Genomic DNA, 22,734 nt, shown 5'->3' on the forward strand with positions numbered 1-22,734 from the left:
CTGAATGCATCCTTGTATGATGCCACGTTTGACCCTAACCCCTGGGTATCACCACACTCTGTCCAAGCCATAGCTTCTTGGTCAACATGAAGGTTTCTCATGAGGCTGATCAGATGGTTCGGAACACCCATGTTCTTTAACGTTGACCAAAGTTTGTGATGCAGTCAGAGGCCTTGCTGTAAGTTGAATATCAGTATAAGGTTTTCTGGTATTCCTTATGATCCATCTGATGTCAGTTATGATATCTCTAGTTCATCTGTCCATTCTGAAGCTTGCTTGTTCTTCCGGTCGTTCCCTTTCTACATATAGTTGTAATCATCTTTGTATATCTTTAGTAGAATCTTACTAGCAATGAGTGCAATATTTCAATAGTTACTGCAATCAGTGATGTCTCCTTTTTTAGGAACAGGAATAAACACTATCTTGTTCCGTCCGCTTTTCTGTTTTCATTTCTGCTGCCATGACCTCATGATTTGAGCTTTTGATGACTATATGAGCTCTTTTGTAATGTTGTCACATCCGGGCGCCTTGCCGACTGAAGCTTTATTGCAACAATGGTTATCTTTCACGATGTCTAGTGCGTGGTCAAAGACAGCTATTCTGTGTACTCATTCCTCAGTCTGTTCTAGTGCATTCGATCTGCTCCCATTGGCGTCTTTCAGTGTGCCAATCCTTGGTTGGAATTCTTGTTCTGATCTCTTTCATATGTAGGCTACTTTAATGCCTTACTGACACCATTTACAACTTGCCTATTGCCTTCAGCTATTCATTTGTTTTCAATAGCTTTCAGTGTTTCTTCAGATTTCTGTGGCTGTGATAGCTTTTTTTTTCTTTCTCTTCAGTGACATGTCTACAGTGACTTTGCAGTACACAGTCTCCTTAATGCTTATACCGAACATTATGATGCATTATAAGGGTATCTATATTGCATTACAGATCAGAGCTTCATTAAGCATAATGCATAATATTGTTTATAATAATAATAGTATTAATTCACAATTATAGCCATGCTTATGCCTTATGAATGCATTCCTATATTGTTATAAATGTGTTTATAAATTAGTAAAAACACAGCCATACGTGTTGCTTATAATTTTTTTTCCCAAATTCTGTAAATAAATCTCACCCCTTAAGTGATGTTGTCAACTGCACCCTTCTCCCCCGTGTCTCCTGGTAAGTGGGAGAGACCAAAAACGTGGACCATCTTGGGGTCCCTGAGGACTGGTTTGAGCAACATTGCTTTAGCCCGTCACTGACCCTGGACTGGGGAGAAACCAGGAGACCCAGTCTGCCACACAAAGTTTGCTTACCAAGCTCACTACTGAAGATGACACTGAGACATAATTCAGTCCTGGTTCCCCATCTTGTAGGGAACGTACACGCTACCTACCACTTACTGCCCTGCTTGGCCTCTGAGAATTATTATGCCTTGAAGGTGACACCTTGGTCTGTGTGGATATCTCTTCTATTTCCATGATGCTTCCATGGCTGCAGCCCGACCAGTCTGCTACTTCTATATGTCGCCAATGGCTCCAAGCACTGTGCCATGCACCACATCAAGTGGTAGGAAAGGTGGCACTGGGCCACTTTCTGTATTCTTTTCCTTGTGGCAAAACGGCTGACATCCGAAAACTACTTCTGAAATGGCTAGTGCCATGGACCGCACTGTTGTGCAACCCTGAAACTCTTCTCTCAAACAAGGAGATTCACCATCACAAGAAGCAATAAAAGTTTTGTATCCAGCAATGGTATACTTCCTCATTATGAGTAAAACACTTTGGTCATCATAATAAGAAGAATTCAAAATCATCTGTCTTATTTTACTGTTTTTTTACAAATAAATAAAAAAATGTCGTGATGAATATCATGATATTGGTTTTAGGGCATGTCGCCTAGCCCTGTTATTATCATGCCTTCTCCCTCGTGTTCTCTGAGTAGCTCTAATTAGCCACTGTCGTGCCATGCTCGCCCGATCCTCCTGTGTGCCACCCCCCCCCCCCCCCCCGATACCTCGTGTGGAATCCCCGTGTTTACCAGCTGTTTCTCGTCATTGTTGATTAGTCCAATGTATTTCAGTCTGCGTTAGGTACGTTTTCCCCAGTCCAATCATTAACATCAGTCGTTGTGTTTGTGTTTCTATGTATTCCTTCGATTAAACCCCATCTTCTCCTGACACCTTGAGTCCTGCTCTTGCTTCCCCGGTCCGCACCCGCTCCCATCGTGACAGCCACACCTGGTCCCTCTTTAACCCTGCCTCTCGTTCTAGCCCTTGTGTGAATCCTCCCAGGTACCTCTTGTCTACCCCTCATCTATGCCGTATATAGTGTCTCCTTGTCCTGAGTTTCTCAGTCCAGTCATTGCTGTGTTGCCGAGTGCATGTGCTCCTCTGTGGTATATTTCAGTGTTTTCCCCTGACTCTCCCTATACCTCGTTTTTTTACCCCTTTATTTTCATTGCGACATATTTTCATTTCTTCATTGCGACAATTATAATGAAACAATGGTTGGGGCAACTGTGATAAAGTTAATTTTAAGTCATAAATTAATCTTCCTCAGTCTTTTGCAATAAAGGACTGAGGTACAGGGCTTATACCATGATGCTTGAAGAATGATGTTGCTACAGTCATTTGAAAAAGTTTGGTAACCAATCTCAGCCTGCATAATAATTTACTTTACTTCCTCCTAAGAAGGTAACAGTGGTATGTCTTTCATTTCCTAGGAACATCTGAGTACTAAGGTGTTTTCCGAACAAAGATTTTTAGTAAAGCAGTATTTAGTTGTACGAAATCAAACATGAAAAACTGGCTGTGCAAAAGTTTGGGAAAGTTTGCTGATTTGAATTCATGTAACTGCTCAGTACTGATCACTTGCAACACCAAATTGGTTAGATTAGCTCATTAAGCCTTAAGCCTCATAGACAGTTGCATCCAATCAGGGGAAAAGGAATTAAGGGTGACCAACTGCAAGTTGTGCTTCTCTTTGACTCTCCTCTGAAGAGTGACAGCATGGGATCCTCAAAGAAACTCCCAAAAGATCTGAAAACAAAGACTGTTCAGTATCATGGTTTAGGGGAAGGCTACAAAAAGCTATCTCAGAGGTTTAAACTGTCAGGTTCAACTGTAAGGAACGTAATCAGGAAATGGAAGGCCAGAGGCACAGTTGCTGGTCTGGCAGGCGAAGAAAATACAGGAGCAGCATGTGAGAATGGTTACAGCCCACAGATCTCCTCCAAAGACCTGCAAGAACACCTTGCTGCAGATGGTGTATCTGTACATCGTTTTACAATTCAGCGCAATTTGCACAAAGAACATCTGTATGGCAGGGTGATGACAAAGAAGCCCTTTCTGTCCTCACTCCACAAACAGAGTCACTTATTGTCAGGGACGGATTATGGACCGGGCCAGCGGGGCCGCTGCCCAGGGGCCCTTGGGGTGCAGGGGACCTGTGGGGCCCCTAGCCCAAAACAATTTGCAATGCTTATCAACAATGTATTTTCGTTTGTCTATTTTAGAGGGCCTACATTCTTTGATCCTCTGCCTACAAGGGCCCCTGACCCTATAGGGAGGGCGTTTGGCTGCCAAGGGCCCTTGAATTGTGGTTGTTGTGGTGGTGGTGCTGGTGGTGGTGGGGGGGGGGGGCCTCGCGAACGTTTTGCCCAGGGGCTCACACAACCCATAATCCGTCCCTGTTTATTGTATGAAAAATCTCAAACTTAAGACAAGCGAGATTCATTCTGGAACAAATTGCTTTGGACTGATGAGATGAAAATTGAGTTACATGGTCATAACAAAAGGCGCTTTGCATGCCGGAAGAAGAACACTGCATTCCAAGAAAAATGCCTGCTACCAACTCTCAAATTTGGTGGAGGTTTCATCCTTCTGTGGGGCTGTGTGGCTAGTTCAGGGACTGGGGCCCTTGTTAAAGTCTAGGGTTGGATGAATTCAACTCAATATCAATAAATTCTTCAGGATAATGTTCAAGCATCAGTCACAAAGTTGAAGTTACACAGGTGTTGGATATTCCAACAAGACAATGAACTAAAACACAGTTCGAAATTTACAAAGTCTTCATGCAGTGGGATGCAATGTTCTGGAAATGGCCATCACAGTCCCCCGACTTGAATACCATCATGATTTGAAGCAGGCTGTCTATGCTCGGCAGCCATCAAATTTAACTAAACTGGAGAGATTTTGTATGGAAGAATGGTCAAACATACCTCAATCCAGAATCCAGACACTCATCAAAGGCTATAGGCTGTTATATTTGCAAAAGGAGGCTCAACTAACTATTGATGTAATATCTCAGTTGGGGTGCCCAAATTCATGCACCTGTTTAATTTGGTTATGATGCATATTGCATATTTTCTGTTAATCCAATAAACTTAATGTCACTGCTGAAATACTACTGTTTCCAAAAGGCATGACATATATTAAAAGGAAGTTGCTACTTTGAAAGCTCAACGTATGATAAACAAAAATCCAAAAAATTTAGAGGGTTTCCGAAACGTCCTAAAACTATTTACAGGTTATAGGTATTTTCACGTAAATGTGATTTAAAGTGACCAAGTGCATATCAGCAGCACTACAGATGTGTGAAAGTGACTTAATGGTCAGTGTTCTGTAGAGATAAGGGGGGTGATGGAAGCCACTGCTCTCGGGAAAAAGCTCTTCCTCAGTCTGTTTGTTCGTGACTTGATGGTCTTGAATCTTTCGCCCGATGGTAGGGGGACAAACAGTTTGTAACCTGGGTGGGTTCCTACATAGTCAACTAGCATAAACATTGTTCAGATCTGGGAGATTGGTGCCCACGGTCCTCTGAGCAATCTTAAGTATCCGGGCCAAGTCTCTCCGGTTCCCTGCCATGCAGCTGGAGCACCACACTGTAGCCCCGCAGCAGAGAATGCTCTCTGTTGTGCTCCTGTAAAAGTTAACAAGGAGCTGAGTGGGAAGGCTGGTTTTTTTAAATGTTCTTGAGAAGAAAAGTCTCTGATGAGCTTTCTTCACAAATTGAGAGGTGTTAGCAGTCGATTTCAGGTCCTTTGAGATGTAGCCCCCCAGGAATTTGATGTTGCTAACCCTCTCCATTTCCTCTCCACTTATGTGGAGGGGGGGGGGGAGGTGTCGTTTTCCTGGTTCTCCTAAAGTCCATAACAATCTCCTTTGTCTTGGATGTACTGAAGAGAAGGTTGCTGTCTGAGCACCACTGTACCAAGTGTGTCACCTCCTCTCTGCACTGGGTCTCTTGGTTTCCCGTTATCAGTCCCTCTACCGTGGTGTCATCTGCAAATTTCACTATGGTGTTGGAGGTGCGGATGGGTGTGCAATCGTGTGAGAATAGGGTGGAAAGGGCTGGGCTGAGGACAGAGCCCTGTGGTACTCCTGTGCTCAGTGTAAGAGTGGATGATACACGGTTTCCCACCCTGACATTTTGTGGTCTGCTGGTGAGAAAGTTCAGAATCCATGAGCAGAGAGTGGTTGTTGGCATGACTATAATGACTATAAATTTATGAATATTTTATAAATACTTAATTGTTTAAAAAAGGAAAACATTTATTATAACCACAAAAGTTAAGTAATTTGGTTAACCAGTCACATAGAGGCGTAATCGATATGTTCTGGCAAACCATTTTCAGCTGTGTGCGCATGTCTGCGCATAGGATGATGCACAGGATGATGCAGAGGATGATGCACAGGATGATGCACAGGATGATGCATAGGATGATGCATCGTCTACTGCGAAGGATGCATTCCATATTTTAAAGTGCCTTGGAGTTATTGTTATTCATCTGCATAATATCCATCCATTCATCTTCCAGATGCTTGGGTAATATCTCTAATGACATGAGAAGGGTTACTGGTGCCTTGTAAGAGAGAATGGTTCCAGTACAAATCTACAAAAAGACATAGATTACATTGATTATTAGAGTGGATGAAAACAGAAAAGGAAATATATATATATTTTTTGCCTATTATCACAATCCTTATATTCTGCATTTTCTTTAATGTTTGAAAATCTAATTATGGCAGGTAGTTTAAAGAGAATTCTCTGTTCGCCAGGGATGCACTCTAGCCATTTCTGTTGCTCCGTGAAATTATTATTATTATTATAGAAAAAAACAACAAAACATAAATGTTTATGTTTACTTTGCATTTCTTTTTTAAAATACTTGAACACAGGTAATCATGGATGATTTACATTTTTCACTCTGTCATTTTGTCACAGACAAAGGAAAAAAGTCACATTCAAAGTGCTAAGTTCTGTCAAATAATGAACATCAGTGAAGTCACCTTTATAAAACACATCGATAAACTGTCAGTAAGCATTTGTAAACCTTGGGTCTATCACTTTCAATCATGCATTTATGCACAATGGCATGATAAAACACTGTATAACAATGTGATGCATTAAAAGTTACTACAGGAATACAGACGTGCATGCAAGGTAGATTTTATGGACGAAAGTATTGGGACACCTGGCCATTACACCCACAGTAACTTGTATGACATCCCATTCTAAATCCATAGGCATTGATACGAAGTTGGTCCCCCCTTTACAGCTATAACAGCTGCAACTCTTCTGGGGAGGCTTTCCACAAGATTTTGGAGTGCGTCTCTGGGAATTTCAGCCCATTCATCCAGAAGAGCATTTGTGAGGTCAGGCACTGATGTTGGACATGAAAGCCCGGCTCGCAATCTCCATTCTAGTTCATCCCAAAGGTGTTTGAAGGGGTTGAGATCAGGGCTCTGTGAGGCCAGTCAAGTTCTTCCACACCAAACCCACCCAACCAAGTCTTTATGGACCGTGCTTTGAGCCCTGGGGCACAGTCATGCTGGAACAGAAAAGGGCTGTCCCCAAACCTCAAAGTTGGATGCAAAAAATTGTCCAAAATGTCTTGGTATATGGAAAGCCTTCCCAGAAGAGTGACAGCTGTTATAGCTGCAAAAGAGGAACCAACTCCATATTGATGCCTATGGATTTAGAATGGGATGTCATACAAGTTCCTGTGGGTATAATGGCCAGGTGTCCCAGTTCATTTGTCCATGTAGTGTATATACAGAATTCAAATGAGGTATCTTGTACGTGACCATTGCATTACTTATCAGTCCAGAAAATGGTGTCCGTCCTTGATAAGGCCACACACTCCTTTAAAAGAGGTTATGGCATGTTTTTTTGGGGATTTTAACTTGCACTGATGCCAATGTCTTTTTTTCAATTCCCTCCCTAATTGGGTCAATCCAACTTCATTCCTATCCTCAAAAAAACAATTTGCTCCCTGTGTGTGTGATATACTGCACACATTAATCACTGTTAAGGAATTTAAGAATTCACTTCAACAAGCATTTTGACTACTCTTACATATTTTTTTTTGTCTGGAACCACTGGTTGATTAAGCACTACTCATTGAAATGCATTATGGTCTGGAGTTGGAAATCCTCATTCAAAAAAACTTTATTACAAATATAAAATATTTTTAGTTTTAAGCAGCTTATCATTTTTAATCAAAATACTGAAGTGACATTTTATAATGGACATAAAAACACACAAAATTTTATAATATTCAATATTTCTTTATACGGATGGATATTGCAGTAACATAAATTGGTATTAAAGCACATTATGTTTGACATGGTTAAGACCTTACTTTTCTAAATGTTTTTCTAAATCTAAAAAAATTTAGATTAAATGTTTGAGATAGGGGTGGCCATATCTATTAGAAAGGGCCACTGTGTGTGCAGGTTTTCGCTGCAGATCCTTAATCAGATTATTGAACCCTGCTAGACTGGCTGAAGAGTCCTCACACCTGGGTTTGAACAGCAGACCTAAAGGTTACCCCCAAAACCTGCATACACACCGGCCCTTTGCGGATAAGACTGCCCACCCAGATTCCCATAAGTTACCTCGATTCCCGGCCTGCATTTTCGATAATTAAATGGGCCGATATTCAGCTTCCATTAAATGACTTTTCCTCACACGGAATGACGGCCTGTTAGCCACATCTGCTGTTCATCATCTCGAGGACCGTTTTTAATCCGAGAAGAAACTCCTCTGCTGGTTTTTCGTCATGAACCTCACACTGTAGACATTGTTGTCTATCCTTCTGTTACACAAAAAAAGAACAGTTAAAAATTAACATGGATGAAAGTATTGGGACACCTGGCCAATACACCAACAGGAACTTCCATGACATCCCGTTCTAAATCTATAGGCATGGAGTCGGTTCCCCCTTTGTGGCTATGACAGCTGCCACTCTTCTGGGAAGGCTTTCCACAGGATTTTGGAGTGTGTCTGTTGGAATTTTTTAAAAATTAACATTTTTTGCGGCCAGGGGCATAATAATAATAATTTTAATAATAATAATAATTATTATTATTTGTTGTTGTAGTTGTTCTTGATGTTATTGATTAATGGAATGGTGATTCGACAGTGTGGCCACACACTTCCAAAGCTGGGAGGTTGGTTTGTGCTCCAAGTTCAGCATTTTCCATCCCCATGTTTTCATAGGTCACCTGTTTTCATTAGCCAGTTAATGTAAACCAAATGTTACAATTGTCCAATAGGAATGTCACTTATCTCTCCTCACATTTTACTGGTATCAAATTTGCCTTTATCAGCTGGATGGAAAATTCTGCTTTGCAGAATGCCCCACCCATTTCCTCTCGTAGTTCAATAACATACAGTAAGGTCACGTACTATTTGAACAAAAACATTGACTGAATGGAGTTCATGAGGACTGGGTGGAGAAACAATTCACACTAAATGGGTCTTAGGGTGTGTGTGGGAACATGTGCCCTGCAACAGCCTGTGTAGAAAATCCTCTGCCTTGTGTCATTATTTTCCATTTGCACAAATGGTACATTAGCATCCTTCTCTTCATCTACCCCTTCTAGCTCTCCATAGCTTGGGGGTCACAGTGCAGGGTCAGCCAACATGCACCTCCCTTGGAGCTGGGGGTTAAGGACCTTGTTCAAGGGCCCACAGGCAAATGACTGTTCTGATGAGGCTGAGGCTTGAACTGGCAACCTTCTGGTCACAGCACAGAGACTCAGCCCACTGAACCCACTGAGTTGGGGTTTGGGATCACAGAAACTGTGTATTGCATACTGTAAGTAGGTATGCAAAATGGTATGATAAAGATTTATATTTCTAACTGAAAGACTCACTTCTGTGTTGACAGACATCAGTCTTTTGGGCAAGTCTTTGAAAAACTTTGGGTCCTGAAAAGCTTGATTTTCCTCAATTTCAAACATTAGCACTTTCACTTCTTCTGCAAAGCATGTCAATGTGGAATTGGGACATTTCTGCTGAATAAAATGGAATCAGACAAAGCACAATGAATTATTCCATTTTCAAGCACAATACAAAAATGTGTAGAATGCAACAATAAAGAAATAAAGTGGGAAAAGGTAAATGCAAAAAGTATTATGACATCAGTAAATAGCTTTGGGTTGACCTGGTAGAATAAAATTCTAGAATTTATTTAGATGGGTACAGTAACAAATATCCATCCATCCATCCATTTTCCAAACCGCTTATCCTACCGGGTCGCAGAGGGTCCGGAGCCTATCCCGGAAGCAAATATCGTATGAAACAATTCAAAGATAAAAAAAAATGTTGACATTTCAATAATGAAGAGCAATGAATACGACACAAGTTTACGCTTGTCATGTATGTGGTTATCGGTTGTGATATCCTGGCCTACTACTGAAAATAAAAAGCTAAATCTCAGTTTTAAAAAAGGTTAGCAAAAAGTTATCTACAGAAGGGGCGGCATGGTGGCGCAGTGGTTAGCGCTGCTGCCTCATAGCAAAAGGGTCCTGGGTTTGGTTTTGGGTCCTTTCTGTGTGGAGAGCGCATTACCGTATCCGTGTGGGTTTTTGCCAGGGACTCTGGTTTCCAATAGCATGCAGGATAGGATGATTGGTGAGTCTAAGTTGCCTCTGTAGTTGTGTACATGTGCACTCTGTGGTGTGTTGGCAACTGCCCAGGGTTGGTTTCTGCCTGCACTCATTGTTCCCAGGATAGGCTCCGGTCCCCCCGTCACCCCAGTTTCAGATAATGGATGGATGGAATCTGCGATAAGAAAGTGACTCACCTCATAGCTTGTCAAACTTGGTGTGTACAGTATGCATCCAAAGGTGTCCTGATGATAAGAAAATGCACACACCCCTCTGCTTAGAAAACACTGCTCGGACTTCAGCACTTTACTGGTTGCGATGAATTTTACATTATAGCCCGTTATGGAAAAAATTGGAAATGCATAGTACAAAAAACAGAGACCTGAAAATCGTATAATTTGTGACATATAAATAAATCACCACCTTCTCTTACCATTCCGCGGACAGCAATCAAGTAATCCTCCACCACTTCAATTATTTCTGCGCTGCACTGCGGGGTGACTTCAGCTATTCTTGTCCACATAGTAATCAAACCCAGCAAAGCCAATGTGTTGCTGAGGGAGCAGGTGGACAGGTCTATCCTTCGTTCCTCTGGCATGGCACAGCCCTCGGTCATTTGCAGAAAAGTTTACATGGTCTTGTAGGGCTCGTCAGACAAACATTTACTGGAATCAAGAAACCAGTGCATATTGCCCAGGATAACTTTGAAAATGCTATGTCTGAGAACCAGAAGGGTGCACCATCGTGGGTAGTAGTTCAATAAGTTCAGCACCCCTCCATTCACACGTCAGCCCTTTTCTTCCTGCAGAGGAATACAATTTTTAAAAAGTTCAGACACTTATAGGTCTACTTCATCACGCACGAAATGAGGAGAACTGTTTACAAATTTTCTGTCTGGCTGTGTGATTTTCCGTAGGGTATTCCTTTGGCTTCCCCCTACAGTTTAAATGCCTGAATATCCAGGAAGGCAAGGGAACACCCTAGGCAGGACGCCAAACCTGAATGTTCTACGAATGAATTTAAAAAGGCAATATGAAGGTGCAGTTAATGTACAGCCTGACAGAATATTCACTGTGAGTGAGAAAATTCCTCCATAGATTTTGGAAATGGGGAAATAATAAAGTTCAATGTAATCTTGTATTATCTTGTTATTACGTTGTTATTAAGTTGGGGAAATAATAAAGTTCAATGTAATCTTGTATTATCTTGTTATTACGATAAAAGTCGGTCTAAGCTATCTGTAGTCAACCGGCTGTGCTGTTTAATACATGACCTCATATTTTATATTTCACTTTTTCAGTCTTTATACTTTGTTTAATTTTCACAAAATTCAAAAAAATAATAATACCCGAGCTCTTAATCCTTAATCCGCTGGGGGTCATGCTTTGCCATCGTGGGGAAGAACCACTGGCAAAGGAAAACATCACATATGGCCAGATAAAATGGCACCAACATAAGAGTAAATTAAAAGAACCTAAAATAAACTGTAAGTAAAGCACCAGTATGTAGATAGGTTTCGAATCTTTCCATATCCAGTCATCGATCTTCCAGCCATTTACTCTGGAGAGGGGGAGGAGGGTTGAAACCTATCCTAGGGGGACACATGTACACACTCACACACTGTGGGCATGTTAGAAATGCCAGGTAGCCCAGGAATACAGATACTGAGTGCGGGCAGGATGCGAACCTGCACAGTGAAGGATCCTGTCAAGTTCTAGACAGGAAGTTGGCCACAGCGGTACCCTCTTTATGTTCTGACTTAGCAAACTCCGGTCAACAACTTTTTCCACTGCCACCGCCCCCACAACAACTTTTGTGTGTGAAGCACAAGTACTATCCAATAAGCCACTGCGCCTCCCATCTTCAACAAATCCACTTCCTCTAACACAAAATTAACACATATCTATAAAACACTATTATAGATCTTTCTAAAAGTATCCTAGTGGTGTTTCCAGTCATCCTCCTCCTTCTTAGAGTCAGCAAATCTTATTTATCATTATTTTCCAACCTCTTGGCAAGACTAAATCTGCTATTTGTCTAAAGAACATAAAGCTCAAAAGAGGTTTCCAGAACATAGTTATTCTAATCAGATTCATAGTGGCGTAAACGATAATGCAGATTATTAAGAAAGACCTCAGCCGTGTCCTGGATAAGAGTTATAACAGTGGACGGATAGAAGAAATGTAAGAGAGATTTAGGAAAGATTTAGGAAAAAGGTCAATGTTTTTTATATATATTAAGGCATCCTGTGAATTCAAAAGATAATTTAATGGCTACTGAACAAAGAAAAATCAAACTACTTATTTGATTACTTATTTGACAGGCAGATATTGTAAGCCTGTTAAATGTAGAAGTTATATAGAAGTTATATGTATAATATGAAAGTTCATAAGATGCATTCGGTCTCCTTCATAAGCACTTGCAGAATACTTGTGTCACTGAACTGAACTGGAAGACAATTGTTAATAAATACTTGACCCAAAATGACTGGAGGAATGCAGAAGATCAACAAACTATGCAAAATTGCCTGTTTCCTTCCTGCAAACAGAGTAGTGGGAAGATGTTTGCCAGTCACATCCACCACTACATTCCATACAGTTTGCTGTCTGTATCCAAATTGTTCATTAAAATTATTCCGATTTCAGTGAAACTTCATTCATTTCTGCAAAAGACTAACTTAAATTTCACTTTTAGGTTTTCCATCCATCCATCCATTTTCCAAACCACTTATCCTACTGGGTCGCAGGGGGTCCGGAGCCTATCCCGGGAGCAACGGGCATGAGGCAGGGAACAACCCAGGATGGGGGGCCAGCCCATTGCAGGGCACACTCACACACACCATTCACTCTCACATGCACACCTACAGGCAATTTAGCAAGTCCAATTAGCCTCAGCATGTTTTTGGACTGTGGGGGGAAACCGGAGTACCCGGAGGAAACCCCACGACGGCATGGGGAGAACATGCAAACTCCACACACATGTGACTCAGGCGGAGACTCGAACCCGGGTCCCAGAGGTGTGAGGCGACAGTGCTAACCACTGCACCACCATGCCGCCCCTCTTTTGGATTTTATGAAAGAAAAATATTTCTCAATTTAATGAAGTGAATCACTTGTATTTAGAAAATGATTTCGGAAAGAAGGCCAATAAAATACCTTGATAATATTTCATTTGATTCCAGCTTAACTGAAAACCATTTTCGAGAAATTCTGGAGCTTTTTCCAGACCCGCGGCCTTAAAAGTGCCTCTGCATCTCCGGCAGCGCATGGCTCTGTGTCTGTGATCGGAGCGTTGACAGTTTGAGCCCCAGCCTCGGCAGAATAGCCAAGTCTGTAGGCTCATTTCCAAGGCCCTTAACCCCCAGCTCCATGGGGCTCTACTACCTTCTCTGCCAAGTTTGCTTTCACCTACATATGTGCCCGTGTATCACGGAGAGCATGATGGGGTAGCTGAGAAGAGGATTTCAACAAAGTGTCATTATTATTAACACTCCCTAACCTCTCCACTGAATGTCTGTCCTGTCATCACCTTTATTCTGATAGTCTCTTCATGGAGAGTAAAGGAACAAAAATTACAAATGTAATGCAAAGATAAGGGGCCCGATTTTATGCCAGCGGAAAGCATCAGGCGAAGTGGTTTTGCTAGTTTTCTACCAGCGCATTCCTCCTCTTCATGCCAAGCATGAACGGTGTCAAAATAACAAACGTGTTTCCCCCCTGTTGGGAGTGGTATTTTCAAAACGAGCTTTGGCCGTGTGCATCGTTAGCAGGTTGATTTTTTTAAGGCAGTGAAATTAGATCACACTTGACCAACAAAAACCGCGTCTAAAGTCAGTGGTACGTGATTAAATGATATTTAAGCCGTGAATTTTAAAAATATGCAGATGCACGACGCTCATTACTCAGGTACGAAACCATCCAAGCAATGCGCCACAGCCCAAGTGCCCCTGCCTTTTAAAGGTGAAGTAACATGTCATTCTAATTAGTTTATGACATGTTATGCCTAAAACACACCTCTAAATAATTAAGAGACAGAAAGACAGAAATTTCTTGGCAGAAAGTCTGTTTTTTTCACCGTCAAGATAGCAAAATGGATTTGGACATAAACGTCCATAGTCACGCCTAGTGCTTTACGCTTTGCGTTAGTCAAAATACAGCACAAGAGCTTTGTAGTAATTAATTCAAAATCAATATTTATATTTTTCATTGTGGTGCAGTGGTTAGCACTGTCGCCTCACACCTCTGGGACCCGGGTTCGAGTCTCCGCCTGGGTCACATGTGTGCGGAGTTTGCATGTTCTTCCTGTGTCGTCGTGGGGTTTCCTCCGGGTACTCCAGTTTCCCCCCACAGTCCAAAAACATGCTGAGGCTAATTGGAGTTACTAAATTGCCCGTAGGTGTGCATGTGTGAGTGAATGGTGTGTGAGTGTGCCCTGCGATGGGCTGGCCCCCCATCCTGGGTTGTTCCCTGCCTCGTGCCCATTGATTCCGGGATAGGCTCCGGACCCCCCGCGACCCAATAGGATAAGCGGTTTTGGAAAATGGATGGATGGATATTTTTCATTGTAAAATCTGCCCTGTTTCCCACACCAATGATGATGGAAAAACAAATCAGTATGGAAGTGGTCTTGTGGATTGTATCCTTGATTCCTAATTTCAGCATTGGCTGTGTGGAGTCTGTGTGTTGGATGTTTTCCTTCTACAATCCGAAAAACTAGTATTTGGATGATCTGGAATCTTTATATTGCAGTGACGATGTTCCCGGTGATTGACCGGCATCTTTTTCCTGAGTTTCTTGGGCTAGACTGTAGGCTCACCACCACCCAGAAATGGCTTATGGAAAATGAATGATGATGAAATCCCCGTGAATGAGCTGTGCTAGTCGGAATATTTCATTATCATATGGGTCAATGTCAATACAGAGGATTATTCAATTGGACTTTTTCTAAACCTTTGTCTGATTAGCTTCTGTGCCTTTCAGTGTCTAGAGTGACAATCCCTTTGTATCTTGCTTACCCTTTCCACTCCAATTATTACTCCCTATTAGTATCCACAGTCGATAAGTAATATAGTCAGAACATAAACTTAGTCCGCATGCTCTCCCTGCGTTTGTGTGGACTGATGCTGGGGGCTCTGGTTTCTTCCCACGGTCCAAAAGTTTTCAGAACAGTTTGATTAAGAAGTTTAAAATGGCCATGTGCATGCACCCATGGCCGCTTGTTTCTGGGATAGGCTCCAGTTGTCCTGACAACCCCAGTTGGGATTAAGCAGTTATGGATGGATGGGACAGAATGGAAAGATATCCAGACATCCTCCTGTGAAAGATTTGAAACTAAACACTGGCAGCTGAAGGATTCAAATAGCAGATCCATAGTTCTTGGCAGCCTCTGCAGCTCAAACACTTGTACAATTGAAAATAGTGCTGGCTTGACAACTGACTGGTAATGTGCATCTGACACTTTCCAACTGCTGTAATACTCTTGGATTTTGGAAGAGATTTGTGAGTTGGAGAGAGGAATAGAAATTTTTACTATCATCAGCGGAACAGATTCCAGATTTGGAGAAGTAAGACCAGACTGGATGCAAGACTATAGTTGCAATACTTACTTAGCAAGAGTGAAAGCTGAAAGCTGAAATTACTATCATTCTGTCTGAATTATAAGACCAGCCTATATAAGAAGAGCAGAAGTGCTCGAGTTCATTGTCTTTTTTTGTGTTAGCAATGGTTACCTCCAAGTAAGCACACGCAGCCATTATCTCTGCATTAAAGTGGCCTCACGTGCAAGGAAACTTCCACTAAGAATATGACACCTGAAAGAAACCATTTACCGGATCATCAAGAACTTCAAGGTGAGAGGTTCAGTTAGGGTAAGGAAGGCTTCAGGACAGAATTGTGTTACTACCAGTGCAGAGCTTGTTCAACATTGGCAGCAGGTAAGTGTGAGTTCATCTGCACGCACAGTGAGCCAAAGACTTTTGGACAATGGCCTGGTGTCAAGAAGGGCAGCAAAGAGGCCACTTCTTTCCATGAGAAACATCAAGTACGAATCCTAATTCTGCAGGAAGTACAAGGATTGGATAGCAGAAGATTGGTGCAGAGTAATTTTCCCAGATGATGCCCCCTTCTGACTGTTGGGGACGTCTGGAAAATCGATGGTCTGAAGAATCTTCCAGCATGTTGGAGCACTTATGTCACCACTTGGCTCAGAGATCGTAACACTGAAAATTTAGATCCGTGGCTAGGAAACAAATCTTAATCCTATTGAGAAGCTGTGGTCAATCCTCAAAAAGCAGGGGGGGGGGGGAATATATTGCAGAAGCCTAGAAATTGTAATCAGCTCTGAGCTTTAACATGGCAAGTACGGATCACCGTATTCACTCGATTTGATGTATTTGCCAATGAGAGCCTTTCAAATTTACGAAATGTTTATAATTGTTCTTCAATATACCGTATAAACGTAAAAAACAAAAATCTCAAAATGCCGGCACAGCAAAATTGCCAAAACACAATTTTTGCGCCACTGTCAAAACGTTTGGCTACGATGGTACATAATTCTTTGTCTGTACTTTTCATGTAGTGCTAGAACTTTACATACCGCACAGCATCTAGCCTAATAAAGTCACGTAACAGAAAAACTAGTATATGCAGGGTGTACACTGATCAGCCACAACATCATAACCACTGACAGGTGAAGTTAAGAATATTGATTATCTCCTTACAAGTCGTGGCACGGTGTTGTAGTGGGTAACACTGTTGCCTTTCTGGGATCAAGGTTCGATTCTAACCCATGGCTCCATGTGTGCGGAGTTTGCATGCTCTCCCCAAGTCGTCATGGGGTTTCCTCTAGGTACTCTGGTCCCCCCCCCCCCCCCCACAGTCCAAAAACATGCTGAGGTTAATTAGAGTTACCAAACTGCCTGTAGGTGTGCATGTGTGAGTGTGCCCTGCGATTGGTTTGCACCCAGTTTAAGGTGTTGACTTGACCTACAGATTTCCCACATCTCACTCCAATCATCTGTGGGATGTGCTGCACAAACAAGTCTGATCCATGGAGGCCTCAGCTCGCAACTTACAGGATTTAAAGGATCTGCTGCTAACATCCTGGTGCCAGATTCCACAGGACACCTTCAGGGGTCTTGTAGAGTCTATGCCTAAGTGGGTCAGAGCTGTCTTGTCAGCACTAGGTGAACCCCTACACAATATTATGCAGGTAGTTTTAATGTTATGGCTGATCTGTGTATATATGTATGTTATATGTATATATGCTGATTCAAACATACACATTCTGTCATGCCCGGCTCGTCCGCTCCTCGTGTGTGCCACGCCCCCTGATTACCCACGTGTGCTTCCCTGATCGTCTCCAGCTTTGTCCACTTACTTTGATTAGTCCCGTCCTATTTAAGTCCATGATGTCAATGTCAGTGCTCGTTTTTCCGTCCTGCCCTCAGAATAAACCCCGTTGTTCCCCGAATTCTGCCTGCCTTCTGCCTGCCTTCTGCCTGCCTTCTGCCTGCCTTCTTGCTCCTTGCTTGCGCGCTCGCCTGCCTGTGCGATCACCCGTTCGCCCAGCGATCGCAACCAGCACGTAACGTGACACATACACTGTCACGCAACAATAAATAACATATAGCGAGCATATGCTTGGACAATAGGAAAATGAACTGGTGCAGGATTAATCATGCAAACCTCATATGAAATCTTACAATTTGCTGGGAAGCAAACAGCATGCATTCACTACTTTGCTGTAAACGTGATGAGTTTTCCTTTTTTTTTATACCGGCGACCTGTCATGTACGACGGAGATTTGGGGCCACTACTAATAAAAATATAAAACCTCGAGAATAAAGTCGGAACTTTCAAGATTCAAGTTGTAATTTGCCAGAATAAAGTCATAATTGCATCCACTTAAAGGAAAAATAAGGAGAAACCTGACCCCTGACAACTATCAATATGTATAAAATGGAGTACATGCACACTCCATAGGACATGCCAGCCTCGTTTTGTTTCACAGCTATTAACCCTTTAGTACGTTGCCCCAATGGCATATAATATGCATACAATGTATTGATTAATAACTGTTAGAGAGAAAGTGACCCTGATAATCCAAGGGCTGTGCATTGTCCCACAGGATCCCCTGCTCAAGGCACACTTCATAGGACACGGCTCTCCCATTTCGTTTTAGAGCTATTAACCCCTTAGTGTGTCGCCCCATTGCACTTTAAGTGGATGCAATATAATAATAACTATTACAGACGAAAATAATCTGAAAATCCAAGGGCTGTGCATTGTTCCCTGTAGTCCACTGATCAAAGCACATTTCATTAGTTGTGCCTGTCTTGTCTAGTTTTAAAATTATTAACACATTCATGTATTGTCCCATTGCACATTATACGGATACATTCGAACATTCAAAACTTAATTGAAAATTCGTACGTGCAGTAAAGCAATCTGGGAAGCAAAGGAGTGTGCAACCTCGCCATGAGCCCAAAATGCTAAACCACCCTGTCATTACAGCTGAAAGGACCTATTACATTAACTATTAACATGATTTTGCCCAAATCACGAAATGGTTTGGAGCGCAAAAATAATCGGTGTGCATCGTTGTCCGTGTACTGGACACCACAATTCTGTCATTAAAAACTCATTTTGCCACGTAAAGTTCTTACACGTTTTTGAACCTTTTCGCGTAGTTTTGAATGACTTAATTCTTGAAACATTGCAGGTTTTTTCCCGTAATTTTATGACTTTATTCTCGAATTATTATGACTTTATTTTAACAAATTACGAATTTATTCTAGAATGATATAATTTTTTTTCTCGTAACTTTGACTTTTTTTCACTTTATTCTCGAATTATTATTAGTTTACTCTGGCAAATTACAATTTTAATCTTGAAAGTTCCGACTTCATTCTCGAGGTTTTATATTTTTATTTTTATTAATACTGGCCCTAAAACTCCGTCGTATGACCTTCCCCAAAGAACATTTATATTTAGTTCAGCACATTACGGTTCTGCAATGCGTTAGGACAGTAGGCCCAGTATACTTATATGCTGGGAAAAACATGTGCATTTGTACCGAACCTGCGCTTCAACAAGTATCCATAAAATCAAATTTTCCTTTTTTTGACAAAAATAAATAAATAAAATTAATTAATTAAGTAGTTAAACACTCGCAGGGTGTCGATTTCCTATCTGAGTGGCATATAATAAATTATACCTGGACTAGTATTAAGGGAAATTCAGCTCCGCAATGTTCCCCCTGTCGCGCGCTGATTTCACCCTGTCCATAAACGTAGTAGATATCGGCCGGTATCGAGATTAAGAACATCTTGGGAAAAATACAAAGGCAAAAACGTGTATATGGCCAAAACATATTCTAATTATTTATGTTTGTTATCAGGTTACCACAGGTTTAATTTAGCTCAATGATATTTTAAAATGTACGTCTATAAATTACTGCCCATTATGCGCAAAGGCATACTTCAAACATTACGCAATGATCTAGAAATTACATACTAGTCCTAAAAGTAGAATGGTTTCTTGTTACGACAGTATTAAAACATCGTAAATCTATATTTGCAGAAAATAAATTAATACTTACACGTTATTCGGCCAATGTGCAACAAGAAACTCGTCACGAAACAAAAAAAATATATTCTTGCTTTCAGTTCCGAGGTTATGAAAATGCAAGCTATTTTTCCCTCTGCAATAAAGTCCAGGCAACGCTCACGTTTTAATTAGTCTGAAATGACCATAGCTCTTCTGACAGCGTCATCTGGGACTGCTCCAACTATATTATTGTGCAAGCAGTTTAGTAGAAAAGCCAAAGAAGTCGGCATGTCGAATAGGTGTGACAAGTATTATCCCGCCGCTGTTGAATGGGAAGTTTGTACTAGTTTAATCACATCAGGCTGAACTTGGTTACTTATTCGACAGTTTCTTATTTCTGAGAAATCGAAGAAAGCACACAAATCAGATTCCGAATTTAATGAATTTTATTTAAAAGAAAAGTTTAATTTCAGAGCCAATGGCCGTGTGACCAAAAACACTGAATTATTACAAATTTCTTACTAAAACGAAATGCTGAATACCTTCTTGGCGCTTTCGATTTAGCGCACACAGTGCCCTCTACAGGAATCTGTCGAAACAGCATCCTCTCTTCAAGGCAACGCGGATCCCGCGAATAAGAAGCTGGAGAAGAAGTGTCCGACTTCAGCCTGGTTTTCAGTACATTGTGGTTTTATTTGTAAAAATATAGTTAATGTTAATGCTATATAAACTTATCATTATATACCGGTTGTTGTGCTAAGAATATGATGAAGTTACTAAGCTGAACAGTATGGTTGACGCAAAGAAAACTTTTTTTTTTTTTAAATCATGCAACTATAGTAGCAACTTTATATAGACGTGCGAAGAAATATGTTGTTGCACTTTTGGTTTCGTAATGCTTAAAATACCAAAATGGAAGGCGTTGGCAAGTACGATGAACTCCCACGCTCATGCAAGAAATCGCATGGCAAATTTATATAATTACATTATAAATCTGAAGTTAGCTACACCAAGAGCGCTGCGGTAATTTGCAAACCCAACAGACTATTTACGCGGTGATAAAGCTGTTAGATGTATGTAAATGCTTGTGCATGTGTATGCAGACTTGCCTCGAATTGAAAATGTTGCTCCGGCCAGCTGATCAGAGTTGGCAGCCCTGGCGCCTATGTGGCCCTTTCCACATGACGTCGGGCAACTTTCGTTCTGACAGGTTAATTTATTTCCGGTTTACCCGCCTTACATCGAATACAAGAAAACTCAACGCTAACCATCTGTCAACAGCTGCCCATGTAACAAGCATGGCAGATGCTACCGCAGCGTTCCTTGTTCTAACAGTAAACAAAGAAATCCGTTTTTGAGTTACCACGATTTGCCTGTGCATGAAAAAACATTTGTTCTTTGGGTGAGGACAAGTTAGTTTGATTTTATTTTGAATACTTGCGTGTCTGTATTGCTTGTCCTTGTTCGTGCGCTGAAGGTGGGGTCTGAGAATCAAAACCTCCGCGTGTCCTATACAAATTACAGAACTGGCAATAAAGGCTTTTGATTTTTTTTGCTTTTGACAAGACTGCACTGATGTGACTGAGGCATACTAATTTTTTTGACAGCAATATATTGTCCTGTATCATATAAAACACTTCAGATATTTTTTGGTAACTGGAAATGTTTGTGTTTATCAACATATTTCACAATTCTAGAAAGAGGCTCGCAAGTTCCGCTTACCAGCGAGCTAGAAAGCGTCTTTGTATTGCTGTCATCGATGAGTCACAGGGGGCACTATATACCTACCTGCTGGTGCAGTGGTAAAGGATCTTGATTATGCTTGCCATACTTGTCCACGTAAATATTACGAAACAAAATGTGTCACGTAATTACATTAAAATTATAATTTATTAGTATTCTGCGGGGCTGGACTTACTTGTCTAATTTAGACCGTTTCGATATGGAAAATACGCGTCTGCAATCCTTTAACATCTTCTACCTGTACTCGTGACAGATGCACCAGAGACTGGGTAAACCCCATGAGAAAGTATTACTCTCAACTTTACATTTTTTCCCCACTTGATTCGCACTGAACTTTCTTTTATTCGAGTACTCCGGTGCTGCGCTAGGATAAACCGGAAATAAAGAGAATCTGCTTAGTGTCAGAATGGAAGAACCTGACGTCATTGTGATAAGGGCCTATGTTCTACCAGGGTCCGAAACAGTTGTCAGGCTCGCGGGAAAGGGGAAATAATTAAATAAGTATGAATGCAGGTGGTTCCTAATGCTTAGTAATACTGAATCGCTCGCAAACGAAAATCAGAGAGGGTTGCCAAGTGTCGCATCTGGTGTGACACTCACGGCTTTAGACTGTCACGCAATCAGCCTTACGGCAAATCTCTATTTTTCCATTATAAACCTAAAATTAGCTACATCGGAACCGTTGGGTAATTTGCGAACGATACTATTTACGAGGTAATGAAACTGTTACATACATATAAATGCGTGTGCAGACTTCTCTCGAATTGAAAATCCTACTCCAGGCAGCTGACCAAAGTTGGGAACCCTGGGAAAGTCATTGTGTACTGTGGTTTTAAAATGTTAAACATTGCAATGTGATCAGCATAGAAAATACCGATTTGTTTCTTTGAGAGAGTGTACTGGGATTAAAAATACTGGGCCAGTTGCACCTTCTGTTGGGGCGGATTTTAAACAGACCTGCAACACTGGTCCAAAATAGAAAATATATTAAAAAATCACAAAATAATTTTTACGGCAAGTCTATAGTATTATTCCGTTACAAATCTAAAACTAGCTGCATGAAAATCGTAGGGGTAGTTTTCAAACCCTGCAGATTACAAACAAGGTAATACAACTGTAACATGCATGTTAATGCCTGTGCAGACCTGTGGCGTCTCAAATTGAAGCCAGCTGACAGAAGTTGGCAACCCTGTGATGCACACAATGGCATTTTACAACCAATACTTTTCTTGTTTGTTATTCATTAATTAAACACATACTTCTCTCAGAGCTGCTATTGCACCACCGTCTGTAGGCAAAGAGTATGGTAGCGAATTCTGCGTAGAAGTTATCCTTGAAAAAGTAGTTTCACGTTAATCACCATGGAAAAAAATGGTTAGAACTGCCCGATGAAATGGACATATTACTAATGAAAAGATATCGCAGTACGTAAAAAAAAGAAAGGCTTCGGATAGCTGCTATAGTAGAAAGTTACAAACTTCAACCAGTAGATGTCCTCCTAAGTAAGTGAAAGTCACCATATTCACTGTAAATTAGGCGTAATTATGA

General features: G+C 41.3%; 1 long non-coding RNA gene across 2 annotated transcripts; it reads right to left on the reverse strand.

Moving 5' to 3' along the window:
* Window positions 1–2,428: 2,428 nt before the first annotated feature.
* Window positions 2,429–20,230, reverse strand: LOC125712071 (uncharacterized). Of its 2 annotated transcripts, none has more exons than XR_007383187.1 (6): window positions 19,496–20,230; window positions 10,329–10,697; window positions 10,093–10,140; window positions 9,161–9,298; window positions 7,898–8,097; window positions 2,429–5,889 (listed from the first exon to the last, which is right to left on the reverse strand). It is a non-coding gene; the product is annotated as an uncharacterized LOC125712071 (long non-coding RNA). The 2 variants fall into 2 exon arrangements; XR_007383186.1 differs by having other exon boundaries at window positions 9,161–9,301.
* Between the last annotated feature and the right edge of the window lie 2,504 nt (window positions 20,231–22,734).

This window comes from Brienomyrus brachyistius, chromosome 17, assembly GCF_023856365.1.
Source record: "Brienomyrus brachyistius isolate T26 chromosome 17, BBRACH_0.4, whole genome shotgun sequence".
In the NCBI taxonomy this organism is placed as follows: Eukaryota; Metazoa; Chordata; class Actinopteri; order Osteoglossiformes; family Mormyridae; genus Brienomyrus; species Brienomyrus brachyistius.